The sequence below is a fragment of the Scylla paramamosain genome, chromosome 14 (assembly GCF_035594125.1).
Source record: "Scylla paramamosain isolate STU-SP2022 chromosome 14, ASM3559412v1, whole genome shotgun sequence".
Taxonomy (NCBI): domain Eukaryota; kingdom Metazoa; phylum Arthropoda; class Malacostraca; order Decapoda; family Portunidae; genus Scylla; species Scylla paramamosain.
The window spans coordinates 22,102,423-22,121,559 of NC_087164.1; the positions used below are offsets into that span (position 1 = coordinate 22,102,423).

At 42.4% G+C, this 19,137-nt stretch overlaps 1 protein-coding gene across 2 annotated transcripts in view; it reads left to right on the forward strand.

Moving 5' to 3' along the window:
* LOC135107031 (uncharacterized) overlaps positions 1 to 19,137 on the forward strand; it is a 75,514-nt gene that overhangs the window by 21,030 nt on the left and 35,347 nt on the right. The gene's annotated exons all lie outside the window — the stretch shown is intronic.

Genomic DNA, 19,137 nt, shown 5'->3' on the forward strand with positions numbered 1-19,137 from the left:
ATCTGAACAACTTTTAAGAGACTCTAGTGGAAGTTGTGGATATCAAGAACGTTTCCATGGTTCTAGTGATAGTTCAGACAACGATCGTGTTCCATTCGTGAGAAAAAAAAAAAACACTCATTAAAACCCGACTTATCATCAATGTGTCCTTTGATGATGCTCCTTATGAGAGCCCAGAGTGTTTAAGAATACGAGGCATATAGCTACCCAATCCCTTGTGTATAGAGTAGAAAGGACGGCTAAACTATGAATCGTCTTTTTGTGTCAGTCGGACAAACACAGACACAGAGATGAAGGTGGAGGCAGTGAGCAAGCAGAACCTGGCAAAGAGTATACGTGTGTGTGTGTGTGTGTGTGTGTGTGTGTGTGTGTGTGTGATAAAAGCAAACAGCGTGCAGGGGAGATCGCAATATTAGAGGCAAAAGGAATACAAGTATGTGGACGGACGTGGAAGAAAGAGAGTTAGAGAGTATGCAGAGAGGCGCGCGGAGAGGGCAGATAAAGAAAGTCGGGGAGAGTATATAGGGAAACAAATTGTGACAGAGTGAAAGAGGGGAGGCGAAAATATTTAGGGAGGAAGATGTGGAGGTGGAGAAGGGAACTAATAAAGGGAAGGAAGGTAAAAAACTAAGAGGAAGGGGAAAGAGGGAGAGGGGAGACGACGGTGATGATTGAAGAGAGAGAGAGAGAGAGAGAGAGAGAGAGAGAGAGAGAGAGAGAGAGAGAGAGAGAGAGAGAGAGAGAGAGAGAGTGGAAATTACTCGCACATGAGGGAAAATATAAAGGGGTGAGGTATTTCATGAGAGAGAGAGAGAGAGAGAGAGAGAGAGAGAGAGAGAGAGAGAGAGAGAGAGAGAGAGAATCATAGTTCACAGGAGGCCGCTCAACGCTTACCTTTCCTGATCCTATCCATTTGTCTCTCTCTCTCTCTCTCTCTCTCTCTCTCTCTGTTCCTTAAAGTCTTCAGAAACTTTTTAGCTCTTCTTTATGTCTATTTACGTTTTTTCTTTTACTTTTTGGCTTTTGACTTCCACTGTGTGTGTGTGTGTGTGTGTGTGTGTGTGTGTGTGTGTGTGTGTGTGTGTGTGTGTGTGTGTGCAGTGAGTATGAAAATATTGATAAAAATTACTGAAAATTATACGGAATTACAAAGCGGACGATTAGGTAAAGAGGAAGATGAAGAAGAGTAGGAGAAGCAAACGAGCAGAAGAAGAAGTAAACAGAGGAGGAAGAGGAGGGGTATGGTGATGAAATTGTGGATATAAAGAAGGGGAGTTACCGTAAGGGAAACACTTGCGGGGACAGGAAAGTGGGGAGTCGTGGTATCATCATCTGTGTATGGAGTCTTGTCTTCTAACTGGCCTGATTTTCTCTCTCTCTCTCTTTCTTTTACTACTACTACTACTACTGCTACTACTGCTACTGCTACTACTACTACTACTACTACTACTACTACTACTACTACTACTACTACTACTACATATACTGCTGCTATTGCTAATATTCATTGTGTGTATTATCTATCCTTGATTGCCCACTATTGAAAATGAACGGTAATTTGTATTTCTAGCGCGATGGGTGAGCAAAAAATTCTTAAGTTATAAATACGTACAAAAAAAAAAAAAAAATAGTGACCATAAAAGAAAAAAAAAAAAACATCTATATCATCATCATTATGGTACTAGACTCCGCCAACCAACTGACTGACAGACAGACAGACGGACGGACGGATAGACGGACAAACGGACAGACAGACAGACAGACAGACAGACAGACCGGCGCGCAGTGGAGTGATGTGGAGGGCTCAAGTTGGACAGGAGCACATCAAGTGGTTTATACAATGACCTCCACGTGACGCCCTCACACTTGACGGGGCCTTGCAAAAGAGGAGCACGTGCTGTGATGGTGGTGGTGGTGGTGACGGTGATGGTGGTGGTAGTAAGACTTGTATTCAGAAACGCTTTGGTCTCACCACAACTATTTAAGGCCAGAGAGATGATCAACCGTGTTCTCAAGACTATTTCTCCTGTTAATAATGTAGAAATCTTGTTAATCCATCCATACAGCCGTAAAAATATCCTTGAAAAACCCGTGTAACTTCAAGTAGGGCCTGTTGAATGTAGTGGAGATGCGGTGTAGAAGTGTTTCAGAATATGGTCCTAAGTGGTGATGGTTGTGGTAAGTGGACACACCACCACCTCTTATATCGCAGGACTTGCGTAAATTTCAGCTAGTACATGTTCCTGTTACCGCTTAAAGTCTTGGAGTGGTATCATAGGAAGAGTAAAAGAAGGAAATATTTAAAGATTTTATTTTGACGGCGTTCCTTACTCGTTCTTCTCGTTCTGCTCACTTCACATGCAGATGGATAGACAGATACAGTTTATTGACCACAATAAAGTTACATAGTGCGCGAAGTCAATAATACTAAAGGTAAATTATATATAAAAAAAAAAAAACACGAACAAAATGGCGAAAGTGTAATACATCTGTACATTTATACTCCATAATAGACGTCAAAACAGAAAAAAAAAAACATCAGATCCAAAAACGAAAAGCACACACACACACACACACACACACACACACACACACACACACACAAGAGTCCGCCCTTGATTATGCTGCCTGGATCACCGCCAACTGGAATTAGAGAGAGGATTACCCATTAAATCCCGATAAATTGTGGAATGAATTTCAAATGGGAGTGAGGAGAGGCTCTTGACGCCTGTCGCCCCGCGGAGGACGTGTGGCGCGCCTCCTGCCTCCTTCCTTCCTCCTCTCCTCCCTGCTGCTGCTCCTGGTCGTTGTCGTCGTCGTATTCTTGTACTTGTTCTTCCTCTTCCTATCTTTTTATTTATTTCTTTATTCTTTTCTTGTCTTCTCCTTTTACCTTCTTTTTATTAGTCTTTCCTCCTATTGTTTTTCCTCCTCCTTCTCCTCCTCCTCTCTTTTATTTTTGCTTTTCTTCTCATCTCCTTTTTATGTTGTTTTTACTCCTTTTCCTTCTCCTCCTCCTCCTCCTCCTCCCTTTGCTTTTGTTTCTTCATCTCCTTTCATCTCCTCCTCTTTCTCTGTTTTATCTACTACTTCCTTCATTCGCTATATATTTTCTTGTTTCCCCTTCTCTCTCTCTCTCTCTCTCTCTCTCTCTCTCTCTCTCTCTCTCTCTCTCTCTCTCTCTCTCTCTCTCTCTCTCCATATCTTACCCTTCCTCCCGGTTGCAAAATTTTTCTTCCAACTTTTCTTTGTCTTTACTGGTTTCCTCCTCCTTTGTTTCCATCTCCATCGCTCTCTTATTTTTTTTTCCTTCCTTCCCCAATTCTCTCTTAAGTCTTCCTTCCCTGTTTTCCTTCCCCCTGTTCCTTTGCTTTCTTTCCTCATTTTTATTTTTGCCTCGTCTCTCCTTATATATCGCTCTTCCTTTTATATTCACTCTCTCTCTCTCTCCCTCTGTTTCTTTCTCTATACCATTACCCTTCTCTCCCTCCTTCCCTCCAGCTTGTATCTTCTCCCAGCCTCATCCCTCTGTGTAACCTTCTCGCTTCCTCCCTCCCCCTCTCTTCTCCCTGCCCACCACGTGCCAATAACCCACCCACCAGCATCCACTGTTTACCTTCGCCCCCAGCACGTGCCGGCCTCCCGCTCGTCGACACCCGCCAACTGCTGACAGCCGCCGCACTAGGGTGGCGGAGAGCCTCTTCTGGCCACCCGCTGCGCTGCCTCTGTCCCGGCTAAGGCACTTCGGATGTTGGTTATGGGGTCACTGCCCGTCTGTCTGTCTGATTGCGCTTACTTGATACTTGTTACCAGTGTGTGTTCGTAAGATGTTTGTAGTTTTTAAATGATGGATTCTTTTTTTTTTAATGTTTCTTTTGTAGTTATTGTGTATCAGGTTTTATTTTTCATTTACAAGGGTGCGCTCAAGGTGGTGAGTTTCTGCTTCTAGATTTGTGTGAGTTTCTGCTTCTAAATTTGTCTGGGTTGTTTTTATAGATGTACTAGACAGAACCATCGCCTCCTGCTCGTTTAGTAACTCGTATCATGGGGACACACACACACACACGCACACACACTAAAAACGTATCTATTATTATTTTTTTCTCAGTCTTGTCCCTGTTTTCTTGCACATACAGTTACAAATGTCGTTATCTACCTAGTCTCAAAATCTTGCCCCAGCTGTAATGCGCTAACATACAAAAAAAAAGAAAAGAAAAAAAATAGTTATATTATTTTATTTATTTATTTATTTTTATTTTTTTGGCAGTCCTATTAGTGTATGTAGTCTGAATGTAGAATAACCTGATGTTTTCTCAGTAGCTTTTCCAGCAGCGATAGTGACAAAGATATGTATTTAAACTGGTATTGTCAGAAGATCAAAGGTGACTTTTTTTTTTTTTTTATTAGCCGAGGGAGTCGTGGCCTTTGATGTGCGGGTGAGCGGATCCAGGGAGTCACGGATTCCAGTGCTTAAGCCGCCTGGTCAGGAAGCAAAGGCCTCCAGATGTTGCTGAATACGCCTGACTTTTTAAGATGGCGGGGAGACCTACACGCTGAGGAGGTAGAGGACGTGAAGACATCGTAATCTGAGAAAAGGACACGACGAAGAGGGATGGAGGGCAAGGGTGAGCGGGAAGGAGCAGGGTGGGATGGGGGAAGGAAACACTTAATCTGGTGGTGCGGAAAATAAAAGAAACGAGTGGGGAGAAACAATAGTGACGGCCGTTCCCGCGCATCCCACTGTGTCTGAGGGTCAACAAGTGAGCGTGTCACCCCCTGGAGGCCGCCGCGTGGCTGGCGTGTGCCCGCCTGCGCTAAGGGCTGTTTAAAGAGACACCAACAATCCCTTTAATGACGCCAAGCCCATGGGAAACGACCAATTTTCCAGCCGCGAACCTTAATCTGTCACCAGTAGGTAAATAGCCCGCGGGCAACCCCTCCCAGCTGCCCCGCCATACAGCGCTAACCCGCCATCCCCTTCTGCTTCTCGCCTTTGTGGCCATTTACCCAAGGGCCAAGGCGACGGGGGATGGCGCGCTCCCTGCCCGGTGCCGCCTGCCGGGATGACCCTCTGCCGCCGGTCCCTGAGCCCATAGTCTCCTGCTAAATACACCAGACAACACGGCAGGGAAAACTTTCTTCTGTAAATTGATTTCTGTATGTGGGAATAAAGAGGAAGGTCCGGCAGCCAGTCGTCGCCGTCACCGCGCCGCCACGCCCGTCCCAGCGGCGGACACCAGCGCTCTTGATTAACAGAAGAGGAACATCCCAGCCAGGTGAATCCTGTACTGTCCCTGGAGGATTACCTGAGGGGAGAGGGAATGGGAGAGGGCAAGATGAGAGGGATTGACGAGGAAAGGCAGCGAGGAAGGGAAAGAGGGAGTAATGGGGGGTGGGGGGCAGTCACAGGGACAGGGAGATAGTCAAGGCTCCCACGCTGGTGACCCTCCTTCCGAGTCCTTGATGCGTAAGGCTGCCCCGGGGGGTCCGCTTGGCTCCCAGGACGGCAATCCCTGCCCCGACCCGCCCCACCACTCCGCGCCCCGCCAAGACGACATCAAACATTCGAATAAAAGTACATGAGGGGGAGACCACGTTTTTTATCTCACTCAGGTTCATCAGAAACACATTAAAGTGATAGTCGTTGTAGTAGTGGTGGTGGTGCTAGAAGTAGTAGTAGTAGTAGTAGTAGTAGTAGTAGTAGCAGCAGTACTAGTAGTAGTGGCAGTAGTAGAAATAAAGAAGGTACGACTTTAAAGTAGTTTATGATTTTCATTGCATAAACGCATTATAAGCGACTTTGAAGTGTTAAATAAGGGGAAGGTAAAACTGAAATAAAAAAGTAAACATGGAAAAATTTATGGAAAAGAACGAATCTTAATAACAGTGCCAAGAAAACTGAATAAAAATAATGAAGAACATACGTATTAGTATATATAAGCGGGGCAGTGAGTATTTCGCCAGACTGAAATATTCTCTCGCCCACTAAAACCTGTCGATGCCTCAAACACACTCAGCTTCTTTTTGTTTCTGTTTCATTTTATTTTTCTCTCCCTTTATTTGCGATGTAAAGTAGATTATTCGAGAGTTGACGAAGCACACACATGATAGTCCGGTTGATAGCCATTTGCGAAGACGTTATCATAAAGGGAGTCCAAGGAAAATGAAAAGTAAATGAATAAGTAAGAATGAATAAATAAAATAAACAAGCAAATATATATAAAAATAAGTCAATTAAATAAAAAAAAATAATAAGTTAATAAATAGATGGATAAAATAATAATAATCAATAACAACAATGATGATAACAAGGCAGCGTTCTGTGGTTTACCAGGGAGAGGGATGAAGAAGCGAAAAGACCGGCGAACTGGCAGGCTTGACCTAACCTAACTTAATCTAACCTAACCTAATCTAATGAAACGACGAGGAAAGACGGCGCTTAGTAATTCCCGCAGTTGGAGGTATTAATACAAAATTCAGTGATTTCTCGCCGCCGACCATCAGTTTCAGTCCTGCAGTGGGCGTCCCAGGATGGTGATCTTTGTCATGCAACACTAATTTTATGTAACCTCCGGGATTCTGTAATGAAAGGGCTGTAATGAAGGCGAGGTTTTTCATTTCAGCTCAAATAATGACGATGGCGATGATGATAATGATTAATAATAGTGTTAATGAAATGGTCTGGTGCAAGTGTACACGAGTAATTTCGAAAGACATCACTGACGGGCCGGAGCAACTGGAAGAAAGGACAGACGGGGTGGAGCAGCTGGAAAAAGGGACTTGACGGGTCGCGGGAGGTGATAAAAGTGACTGACGGGGCGGGGCAGGTGGAAAAAGAGACTGGCGGGGCTGGGCAAGAGGAAAAAGTGACTGACGGGGCGGGGGAGGTGGAAAAAGTGACTGACAGATGGAAAAAGTGACTGACCGGGATAGGATAAGTTGAAAAAATGACTGACGGGACGGGACTGGAGCTTTACAGGAACCCACTACTACCACCACCACCACCACCACTGGCACTATATTGATCACTCCCAACTTCTTTGTCTCGGCCGCCCATCCGTCCTCCCGCGCCGCCTCGGAAGCTCCCACCGAAGGGCACCACCACCACCACCACCACCACTACCACCGGCTCACACACGTCGCCCAAAACAAAAATATAACTTGATCGCGCTGATTACACGGAAACTGTTGGAATCGCCCCGTCAACAAAGGATTAGCCGGTGCTCTGCCAGGTTATCGGAGCGATCTAATCTTCGGCAGGGGAAGAGAGAGTGAGAGAGGGAGGGAGAGGAAGGGAAAGAGAGGGTCGTTGCTTCCCTTTTCTCCTCCCTCCCTTGGATATCCCCTGCCGGCAGCTTTTATGTACACCGAATCTGCTCCATCTTTCCCTCTCTCCCTTCCTCTGTCTCCCTTCCTGCCCCTCTCAGTCTTTCTTTCCCACGTCAGGTCAACTTACTGTAATCCTACGTCATATCGATAAAAACGCCCTGATATCAAATGCATAACGCACTCGAGGGCCTTCTTTCGATTTTTTGAAGTTGGTAAATAAAAGTGACCTCCATGAAGCATACGAAACATAGAAAAATGTGTTCGAATCCTGGTGACGGAAAATCTATAAGGGGGAGCGAGCGAGCGATTAGCCTCAGGCGCTGATATGGGATTAAATCCGTCTCCAGGGAGTGTTTAGCAGCGCACACCGATGCTATTATTGGAGTCCTGGGAAAGGGAGGCGAATACTAAATGCGAAATTAAAGCGAGCGGGGAAAGGAAGGTGTGAACGGCTAGTGTGGGAACGTGGAGGTGGGGCTCATGAGGCTGGAGGCTGAGGGACTGGGGGCATGATTGAAGAAAGTATATTCCTGCTTTGGAGACTACTGGGGAAGGTATACAGCTGGTGACGAGGCTGCTACCACTGCCGTCACCACCACCTTAATATAGTAATTGATGGTAATAGTGACGATAACATCATCATCATAAAATCAAGCTCAACAACAACAACAATAACTGCTGTTGCTGCTGCCACAGTTATAATCTGGAGTATCCATCGAAGTCGCTATATAGTGGGAGAGGCAGCGCTTTCCCCTGTAACTCAAGGTCTGTGGCTTGTATTCCTAAACTCTAGAACTATTTACAAAGGCCACAGCAATGATATATAATTAGTAATGATAGTCAGTAATAAAAGTCGACTTCTCGTTGGTGTTTTCCCTTGTTAAATTATCGCTAGAATCATAAAAAAAGAAATGAAAATAAATAAAGAAATAAAAGCGTTAGAACAACTCAATAACTTCCACTAAAGCTTGTGAACACCTGGCGGGATAAGACGAAACGTTTGAGAGTATGACTCCTTAACCCACTACTTTTCATCAGTTTTCTTTTGCAAGGCGGTGATATAGAAAGGCCTTGCTTGGTTTTCACAGTATTTGTAGCGCCACGTTTGCTTCTGTTATAGTAAAGCTTATGTGCAAAGGTGAGTGATGAATAAAACTTTCCATGTATGAGCGTTGACTTAATTTATATTCTACACCGATTTGTTTTTATATTGTTTGCTATGGTATTTTATTTTAATGTCGTGTGCTGAAACGTTAGTGAGATGGGCCCTTGGGGAGTGTTAGAGAGAGAGAGAGAGAGAGAGAGAGAGAGAGAGAGAGAGAGAGAGAGAGAGAGAGAGAGAGAGAGAGAGACTGGAGAAGACGAACCAGTGAGAAGGAAGAATCCATAACATAAGGTGTAAGAGTGGCGACGCATCACTCCCTCCTGGTTTGACGCTCACACTTCATGCAGGAACCCTACCGGCGAATTACAGAAGCAAAGGCATTCGTGTGAAATCGAGTAACTTGCATTCATTTCCATTGTGCTTTGCGTTATTCTTCAATCTTAGTTCGTGTGATCTGGTGTCATTCTCCTCTCAAAACCTGACAGGCGATGGATTATTAGCAGATCAGAAGACTTCAGATTGAGAAAAAAAAAAATCTGAATACAAAGTGCTTCACGACTGTCCCGTCTATTCAGAAGCTCGTATGAATTCATCTTTCTTGCAGATAAAAGCCTAATAAACAAAAGAAAATTAGAGAAGCTGCAAGAAGCCATCAAATATAGACATGGCTCTATGAAACATTCCGTTTATCATCCCCATGCATCGATTTGTCTGATCTTTTAAAAGCTTCCTAATGACTCAGCACTAATAACCTGATTAGTGAATCCATTCCATTCATCTACCGCTTCATTTGAGAACCAGTTCCTTCTTATCTCTTTTTAAAATCTGAATATAATAAAAATTCAACCAAACACGTGCAAAAGAAAAAAAAAATAATTGTTAAATGCGTATGAATACCCAAGTAAACTATCAAAGAACAGACGATTTGAAGGGAGTTGAAGACTGGACACGGCAAGAAGTAATGAGAAAGCGAGCGAGGATCATGCAGTATTTCAAATTCACAAACGTTTCGGCACCTCGCTTTGAATGTTCTGTTCTTGTGGAAGTTATAATGTTTTTTTTTTTTTTAAGCGTGTTTTCATAAATTTAGTGATACTTTAATTGGAAGTCTGCATCGTCAGAAGGGGGAAGGTATCCATGAGAATAGGAATGATAATACGGATGGCCTTTGGAAATATCATTTGTGAAAACTCAGTATGTTTGAGGGTACGGAGCTCAGACTGGCGCTCGTGTCTAGGAAGGGGGAACGAAAATAAGAGAGAACTTTTTAGTTAGCTCACAAGGCTATTTATTTATTTACTCATTTTTAATCTGCCACTCTTCCCGGCTACGGCATATAGAGTGTGGGAGGTGGCCAGTTCTTTTCTCTTCCTTTACGTTCCCAATCATGGCTGACAGGGATCCAGTGTAAGGCTGGGTGAACCTAGGAGCGGGTAATCATCCGAAATGTTTAAGAATGTTACCGTGTCCAAGTTTTAGCAGCACAAATGATTATTCAGCTAACTATTGTTTCACCCCGCACGGTCGCCCCTCCCGTCCCCCAGTGGTCAACAGAGGTTTTGGATTTAGCCTCAATATGTCATCGCTCGGGGGCAGCCAGTCAAGAGGAATATTAACCCACTGACTGCTATGTCTTCCCCTCAAGCCTTTTAGGAGTGGTCTGATGTAAGTTAAGCGTGATTTTGAAAGACATCACTGGCAGGGAAATAATCAATTCAGAAGTTCAATTTTCTTTTAATACCTGTAGCTTTAGTTTTGCTTAGTTTAGTATCGTTCGGGTTGACTTAAATAAAGCAACAAGTGTCATGGTGTTAGTAGCAGTCAGAAGGTTAATGGGGATACGTAACATTTCCTTAGAAAGGCGCCAAAGTGTCCTGGGCAGCTGATTGGAGTGGCAGCACAAGTGTTTATGCTCAAATTTGGTTTTCCTCTTTTTTTTTTTTCATATAATTGTTTGATGTAAATTTTTATGCTTCTATTTTCAGCTTTTTTGTTATTACTTTTTTTTTGAAGAGGGTAAAGGTCATTTCATGTATGGTAAAGTTTTGCATACGATTTTCCTTAAAACCTTATGAATTCAAAACTTCCCATAATTGTTCGTTGTGTGTGTGTGTGTGTGTGTGTGTGTGTGTTTATACATGCTTGTAGTTACTTCATACCTTGTAAATTTTTACCTGTTCTGATTTTCTATCTGTCATTTCATGTTTTTTATATATTTTCCCCCAAACCGTATGAATGCGAAGCTCAGAAACTGCGCATTGGTTGTAATTAAACTGCAAAATATATTAAATGCTCGCAGCTTTATCAATATGCTTTGGAGCGTAGAACATGAAGTTTTGATTAAAATCGAGAGCAGCAGCAGCGGAGTAATGAAAAAAAAGAGGTTAAGTGAGTGATGGCTTTTATTATTTTCGCTTGACAGATAAATTAATAAAAGATAAACAGAAGCAGATACCAAATGCGAGAAAGTTACAAGATACATGAGGTCACTGAGGGAAAGACAAACAGAACTGGCCGTCTTTTTTTTTTTTTTTTGTGTGTGTGTGTGTAAGAGACTTTTTGCTTCTTCTTTTCCTTTTTCTATTTTCTTTTTCTGTCTTTTCGTTTCTTTTTTTTTTTATGCGTGCGTGATGAATGAGTTTTTCTATTTCCTTTATGGATATGCATTCTCTCTCTCTCTCTCTCTCTCTCTCTCTCTCTCTCTCTCTCTCTCTCTCTCTCTCTCTCTCTCTCTCTCTCTCGCTGTCATTCACCCACAAAATCCCACTAATAGGTACATAATTTTTAAAGGTCCATTTAACGAGAGTCGAAGGTACAACAGGAAAGGGAATGCCAACCAGCGAGGCAGGGAGGGAGAGGAAGGGAGAGGACAGATCAAGGGAGGGGAGGAAGAATGTTTTGTGGGGTGAGAGGGAAAGAGGGAGGGAGGGAAAGAGGGGAATGGCAAAGGAGAAGAATGGGACGAAGGTTGGGAGAGGGGAGGGAGGGAGGAAGAGGAGAGGGGAATGATATAGAGGTGGAAGAGGGAGGGAGGGAAAGGGAGGATTAGTTTGTCAGTCCTCTGGTGGATCAACTGTGTATTATGGTGTCAAAAAGTGAGCCTCGCTGAATGGTTCCGTGTGTGTGTGTGTGTGTGTGTGTGTGTGTGTGTTTGTGTGATAAGCTCTATTCGCGTCAGTACCGTATATTATGCACTGATTTTTTTTCTTTTTTTGCATATTTTTAAATGATCTTTCGACTCTTTCCTTACAAATACAATTCCTCCAGCAGCTTAGTTAGTTTGTTAGGTAGGAAGGTAGTACGATGTGCATATCTCCTGCCGGTCGCACCTTCAGGCCGCGGCGTCTTGTCCTCATCACCCAAAACAATATCCATCCGGCTGTGACATAATTCCTTTTCAATTACTTCATGTTCCTCTTAGTCCTCCCTATCCATGCTACCCTCATCTATCTCTTTCCCTTCACCCTCCCTTCTTTTCTTTCCCTTTCCGTCACCCTCCTTCCCTTTCTCTCCCTTCCCCTCTATTCTCTTCCTCCCGCCCCATGTCCATCCGTCAAGAAGGGGGGCGTGCACGTGTCAACAAATGACGTCACGGGGCAGCACGTGCAGCACGCATCTAGCGCCTCATCTGAATTTCATCACGAGCGACGCCACGTGCTGCTCTGAGGGACTTGGCGGGGAGGAAATTTCGCGGATGTGTTTGTCTCCGCCTCCTTCGCGTCTTTATTGAGGGAAGGAAGAGGTTGATGAACGCGGGGAGAGGCTGTGGGCGGCTGCACGTGCATGAGGAAACAATATACTCTGATAACAACACTGGGAGAAAGAGAGGAGAAAGGAAGTCAAGGAGGTGGAAAAGTAGAAGCATGTAGGCCTGGGTAAGGGTGTAACATGCTGCAGTGGAGGGGCTGGGAGAGCAGCGTGGTGGTGGGGAAGGGAAAGAAGGAAGAGGCAGACTAGGGGCGGTTCTCCGGACTTGTGTACCAACGAAGATATGACCAAGAATTTGATATACGCACGCGGAGGTATTTTCCTGCTTGTCGTCTTCTCTGTTCATAGTAATTCCTTGCCTGTCTGTCAACAACTCTCCATTTGGGCTTGGTGCATCTCCTCCTCCTTCTCCTCCTCCTCCTCCTCCTCCTCCTTCTCCTTCTCCTCCTCTTCCTTCTATTCTTCCTCTCAAGCCCCTTTCTTCCCGCTGTCTCTTCTCAACTCTCGCTTCAAGTCTTGTGTTTTCGTATCTCAACCTCACTCCCCAATCTCTTCTTCTTCTTCTTCTTCTTCTTCTTCTTCTTCTTCTTCTTCTTCTTCTTCTTCTTCTCCTCCTCCTCCTCCTCCTCCTCCTCCTCCTCTTCCTCGACAGACTATATTATATGCAATGCAACAAAATTTCGTGTGAGAATCTTGCTGTTGTCGTGAAGTGAATTCAGCTCGTCGCGTCTTTTCTCACTGGACGAAATCCTTGGCGTCTGTCTGCATTGTCTTGTCACGCACCTGTCCCTGGAATCCGCATTCGCATTCGCATTCGCAACTATCCGCGTGCCATCCGTCAATGTAAAAGAAAATATTATAAGCGTAGTATTTATTTATTTTTTTTTTATATCAAGTAACACTATTGTCTAAGGAATTTATGTACATACTCATTGGCATTTAGTGATTTTTTTTTTTTTTATCACTGGAATTCTTAATGCGAATATAAGTGAGTAATTTCTTAGTCTGTTTAATCCTGTCCTCTCCCCTTTCTCTCTCTCTCTTTCTCTCTCTCTCTCTCTCTCTCTCTCTCTCTCTCTCTCTCTCTCTCTCTCTCTCTCTCTCTCTGCTTTAGAAAACTTCGCACCGAAAAAGCTCTCACCGAAAAAGTCGGTGAGAGCAATGGGTTCCTGTCTCTTGTGAACCATGAACGGAAACAGTCTTAGTACCTAAGTTTATTAGTGCAGTAGTCTTAACCACCAGGCATAGAAAGCATTTTCACAATACTGACTGACCACGGCCATCAAGAAAAAAATATAAATAAATGAATAAATAAATAAATGAATGAAGTAAAAATAAATTAATTAATTAAACTGAAATAAACTGTGCTAAAAATAAATCAAAGAAAATACACAAACACACAGTACGTAAACCATGAACTTTCTCACAAAACCAAGATTTATTTTATACAAGTGAATCTTCGTCATTCCTCACTCACATATTTGACAGCGAGGGAACACTGAGGCCAACGACAGAGGCAGTAAGGGTGGTGGTGGTGGTAGTTGTGGCGGAGGGGCGGAGGGTGAGGGCAGGAGAGGGGGGGATGGTAGCGGGCATTGTGACGCGGCGGCCCTCACACTCCAACCACTGCTCCTCAGGCCTCAAGGGTCCTCTTCGCAGTCCTTCCTTCTTGAGTGCCTCCCACGGGTCACCCTTCGGCAAGCACCGTCTGAAGGAGGTCTACCCTCGGCCAGGAGGTGGATGGACGGGAGGCGCATAAGGAACAGATGTGTGGGAGGCTGAAGCAACGGGAGACAGAGGTGGTGTGTCTGGGAGGGAGAGTAAGGGGTGGGATGTGACGCAATGGCAAGCGGTGTATGGGTAGGAGAGGATGTCTTTTTTATATCTAAGCTTTGCTATTTTACTATTAGGTTTTTCTGCGCCGTTTAATCATACCCTACGTTTTGTTGCATGAATGTGTTTCCGCGTGTGTATGTACAGTATGTATATTAAATGGTATAGATGGAAAGTTTTTTTTTTCTTGTGTGTGTGTGTGTGTTTAGTTAAGTATGTTAAAACTTTATGTATGCTTTGATCTGTTAAAACTTTATGCTTTGATGTGCAATATTTTTCACCAACGTATTCTAATTATACATTTTTGTCTTTCAATTATGATGCATTTGACTGCGTTTTAATTTATTAGTTGTAGTCAGTAAACATTAATCAGTTCTATATATCAAACAACACTGAAGAAAAAATAGAAGAGAAAAAAAAAATATGCTGGTCTTAAAGAAATAATAAAATGACACACGCATGTAGAAACAACTATGTAACATATTCAAAGTAAATAATACAATGAGCTCACAGATTGGATTTGTTTCAGGTTGCGTAGATACTTGTCGGAGTATCAGGAGTAACTCAGTAAGACGAGTGGAGGTAAGATGCGGGGACTCGAAGATATAAAGATTTAGTGAAGGGATGTGTAAGCCGAGGGCTGTGAGGGGTGTGGCGAAGCACCTGCAGGAGCGGGAGAAAAGGCGACTCATAGTGACTGTTTTTCTATTGGACCAAGGGAAGAAAAGACTAACAGCGACAAATGAATCATAGAATTTTTTTTTTTTTTTTTTTAGCTCGACAAGCAGATGAGAGGTCGTAAGGAGAAAAAAAAAGAAAAGAAAAAAAGAAAAAATGGAACTGATTGTGTGTGTGTGTGAGAGAGAGAGAGAGAGAGAGAGAGAGAGAGAGAGAGAGAGAGAGAGAGAGAGAGAGAGAGAGAGAGAGAGCATCGAAGAACATAAAAACATATGGGAAGCTTCAAGAAGGCAGTAATCCTACACGTGGCAGTTCCTGAATAAAACATATGTAGGTACATTCACTTATCATCCTCATCCATAAGTTTATCTAATTTTTTAAACCTTGTTGTTGACTAGGCACTAACGATGTGATTACTGAGTTTATTCTAGTCTTATTTTATTCTTTTTTGTGAATTTATTTCTTCGTATTTTTCTCTTAATTTTATCACGCTCGAATCCGTTATGTGTAGTTCCTTGCAACTTTCTAACACAATGGATCTTATCTAAAATCACCCTTGTTATATCCCTTAAACCGCTTAATTATCGAACTACTGATCCAACGGGTCATTAAGTGCATTCGAGATCATCTGCTTCTTAAAAACTAATTGCGCTGTGTTCTTGACAATACCTGACGCCCCGATATTTTTAGCAGTGTCATATGAAGACTAGGTATTCGGTCCATTCGAGACTACCTGCACCTAAAATTATTTACGCTACGTGTTTATAACAATACCTGACGTTCTAGTCTTCTAAGCAGTGTCATGTAAAGAAGGTACAGTAACAGTGTAACAGTTCATGGCTGAGGTCGGCTGAGGCTTGTTCCATAGAGCCGCATGACGTGACCCTATGACCTCGACTTCTCGAGCTTAATACGAGCTTAATACAATTGGTGAAGGTTTAGATTATAATTCCAAAAGATAACTCTGCCCGTAAAAGGAGTGAGCGATCGAGTACAAACTTTTTATGGGAATCCGGACAATTTGGCCACGGACGATTTGGCCACGGACGATTTGGCCACGGGATGTTACCCTAGGACGTTTTGGCCACGGTGGGTAGGACATTTTGGCCACGGGAGAAAATACTAGGAATCTATTGCACTTAGTAGCTTGCTTATTAAGTAAAGGAAAAAATCTTTAGTCTGTTTTATTATCCAAAAAAGTTCTCTAATCTGTTCTGTTAGGTTAGGTTAGGTTAGGTTAGGTTAGGTTAGGTTAGGTTAGGTTAGGTTAGGTAATAAATACGAATATTAATAATAATTGTGAAAATATGTAAATAATACAAAATATAATATATATTACAGTAAATATGTTTCATGGCCAAAACGTCCACCTTGGGAAGTTCCCGTGGCCAAAACGTCCTACGGTGACATCCCGTGGCCAAATTGTCCGTGGGCAAATCATCCGTGGCCAAATCGTCCTACACCCCTTTTTATGACCTTGCAGTATTTTTGTTCAGTTAAATCGTCATCACTCAAATGAAGTAACAATGGCATCAAGTGACCATTCCTCAGCTGCATGACTTAAGCGGTTCATCGGTGGATCAGCGGTAAGGTCGTCGGGTAATAAACTGTACGCGTGGTTTGGTGTAGAGTGTATACTTGGTGGAAGCTAACTGTACTTGACGCTTCTCGTCCTATGTTTCAATGCCTCTTTGCCGTGCGTGTGTTTCCTGATCAAGTGTAAAAGTGCTTACTGAATTTCCACATTTCTTTGTAAAGTCTTGGCATTATAATCCTTATTTCCTGACATCAGATAGATCAAAACTCTCTTCCTGACCGTAATTAGGAATGGAAGTCATCATTCCTGAGCCTAAATAGCATTAGAACTTCCATCTCTTGACCATAAATAACATTAATTACATTTTTTTACAACTCACATTTACTGAGTTTGAATAACTTAAGAACTGCCACTTACTAACCATAAATAACATTAGAACCCTGATTTATAAAATGTGAATAACATTAGAACTCTCACTTATAGATCATAAATAACATTAGAACTCTCACCTCTAAACCATAAATAACATTAGAATTTTTAAAACCATAAATAACATAAGAACATTATCTCACATTAAATAGCAGCTGAACTCGCATTTCTTGGCCTTAATTTACACCAGAACCCAAACTTTGTGAGTCTGAACAACACTAGAGCGTCCCTTATTTGGAATATCACCACCCACTTTCCGACAGCACCAAAAATACATTTATGCAGATCGAGTTAATTAACCCTTTTACTGTGATATGCAACCATTCACAGCACTTTAAGGAGTGTATGAAATCTTTATAAGCATTTACAAGAGAGGAGGGGATTAGAAAGAACAGATTTTATAGTTTTTAACTAGTATAATGTTCGAAGTGGCTGTAGAGCAAGAAAAGATGTCTCAGAGGGGTTAATAATTCAGGAATCATGTGATAAAGCGCAATGGAGGGATTTTAAGTCAATGTGGGCTTTGAGTGAAGATCTGTAGGTTCCGTGTCATGAAAGCATTATTTTGTTTCCTGAATCCAGAAGCTTGACATGCAGCGGTGAACTTAATGCAGCGATGCCACTAGTGTAGCCAATGATCGCTTTCTCATCTTCAGTGGCTGGGGAATTCTCAACGTTTTTACAAGATATTTAATTCCACTACTTTGCGCTGGATGGTTTCTAACTTGGCTGATCGTTCGTAAGGTCACGTTATTAAAATTGCACTGTGTGTTTCATATTTGCTCCGAGTAACTTTTTATCAAGAGTTAATATTGGGTCTGTATTCCCGAAAGTTCATTTTCCTGCTAATCAAATGTGAGCACAAGGACTGTCATATCGTTGGCTTTTATTCCATGCTCCTATTTTTCCTGAATTTTTTTTATATATGTATTTTTTTTTTTTTTTTTACTTTCTTCATTATTATTTTTTTTTCTTGACTCTCTCTCTCTCTCTCTCTCTCTCTCTCTCTCTCTTACACACACACACACACACACACACACACCTTGCCCATCTATTCCCTTGCCCTCACTTTCCTGGCGCACTCTTTCCCGTAGCCGCCCATCCTGCACGCCCTTTCTCCCCTTCCCGCCCCTTCCCCGGCCAGAACCCTCGCCAGCCCCGTCCCTTCCCTCTTTCTATGACGGCACAAATTATTTAATATAACCAATGTTGATTTTAAGTTAGCCCTGCCGGGGTTTATAGTTCATACCTGGCGCTCGGCTTTCATTACGGCCCGACAGGCTGAGGTAATAACGCAAAATTTGGCCGGCGTTATTAACCGAGCCGCGGGTAATATTGTGATGCCGCCTCTGGGGCCTGTTTCCCGCCTGTTTTATTGCTGTGTGTGTGTGTGTGTGTGTGTGTGTGTGTGTGTGTGTGTGTGTGTGTATGCTTGCTTTGTACATGTGCGTGTACGTATACGCTTGTATGTACGATATTTGTGTGTGTGTGTGTGTGTGTGTGTGTGTGTGTGTGTGTGCTCTTAGCGAAAATATTTCTTTAGGACAGTCAAGTTTGTCATGATCCTGAAACGTAATACTTTATACTTTACTAGACACTCCTGAAAAAAAAAAATATTAATAATGAAAATGTTAGAAAAAAAGAAAAAAAGTGTGCACAGGAGTATTCCTCGCTCACGCAATATGCTCTAGTAACTGGATCCACGAGTCAGTAGTTTCACTCTCGAAAATATAATATTTTCCTGTATGTTTTCTCTTGTATCCAACGGTTGTCCATTTCTGTATTTCGATCTGCTGGTTGTTATTGTGTGTTTTCTCTTTTTTTTTTTATTTTTCATGTTTCCTTTTTTTTTTTTTATTCGTTTCGTTGAAATTAATTTGTTTGACAATGATGTTTTTCTGTCAGCTTCCGTGTTTCTTTTCCCTTTTTCCTTTTATTTTTTGGTTAAATGCTCTTCTCTACGTATTTTTTTCCTCCTTTTTCTCATTATTTCTGTCCATCTTTCTTTATTCAACCGTAACACACATTTGCATTATTACCATCTCGTTTCCTTTTTCCTTCATAGGCCTCGTGCAGGAACAGTTAACCTTCCACGATGTATCTTTCGTCGTAGTTCTCTGTATATGTTAATAAGTCAGTAATTTTACTTGCTGGTTTCCGCCTCTCCTCTATGGCTGTGCTGCGCTGTTCTGAAGGTTGCGGCTTCAAAAGAACAGGAGTGTAGTTGTCTTTGGCTTGATTAACTTACGATTTCTTTCTTTTATTGATACGCTTAAGGCTCCTTGCAAATTTACTGACTCTACCTTTGTCATCGAGCAAGGCCTTCATGTTCATAAATAGATCGAATTTTTTTACATTATTGTTAAAAATCGTTCAGTATTCCTATCTTTCTGTTATTTCTTATTTTTTTGCTTTCATGCTAGTTTTTCTTTTACTTTTTTTTTTTTTTTTTTTTTTTAACTTTGCATTCATCTGTACTAAATACCACGCTTAAATCTCCCAACAAGAGTCAGAATTT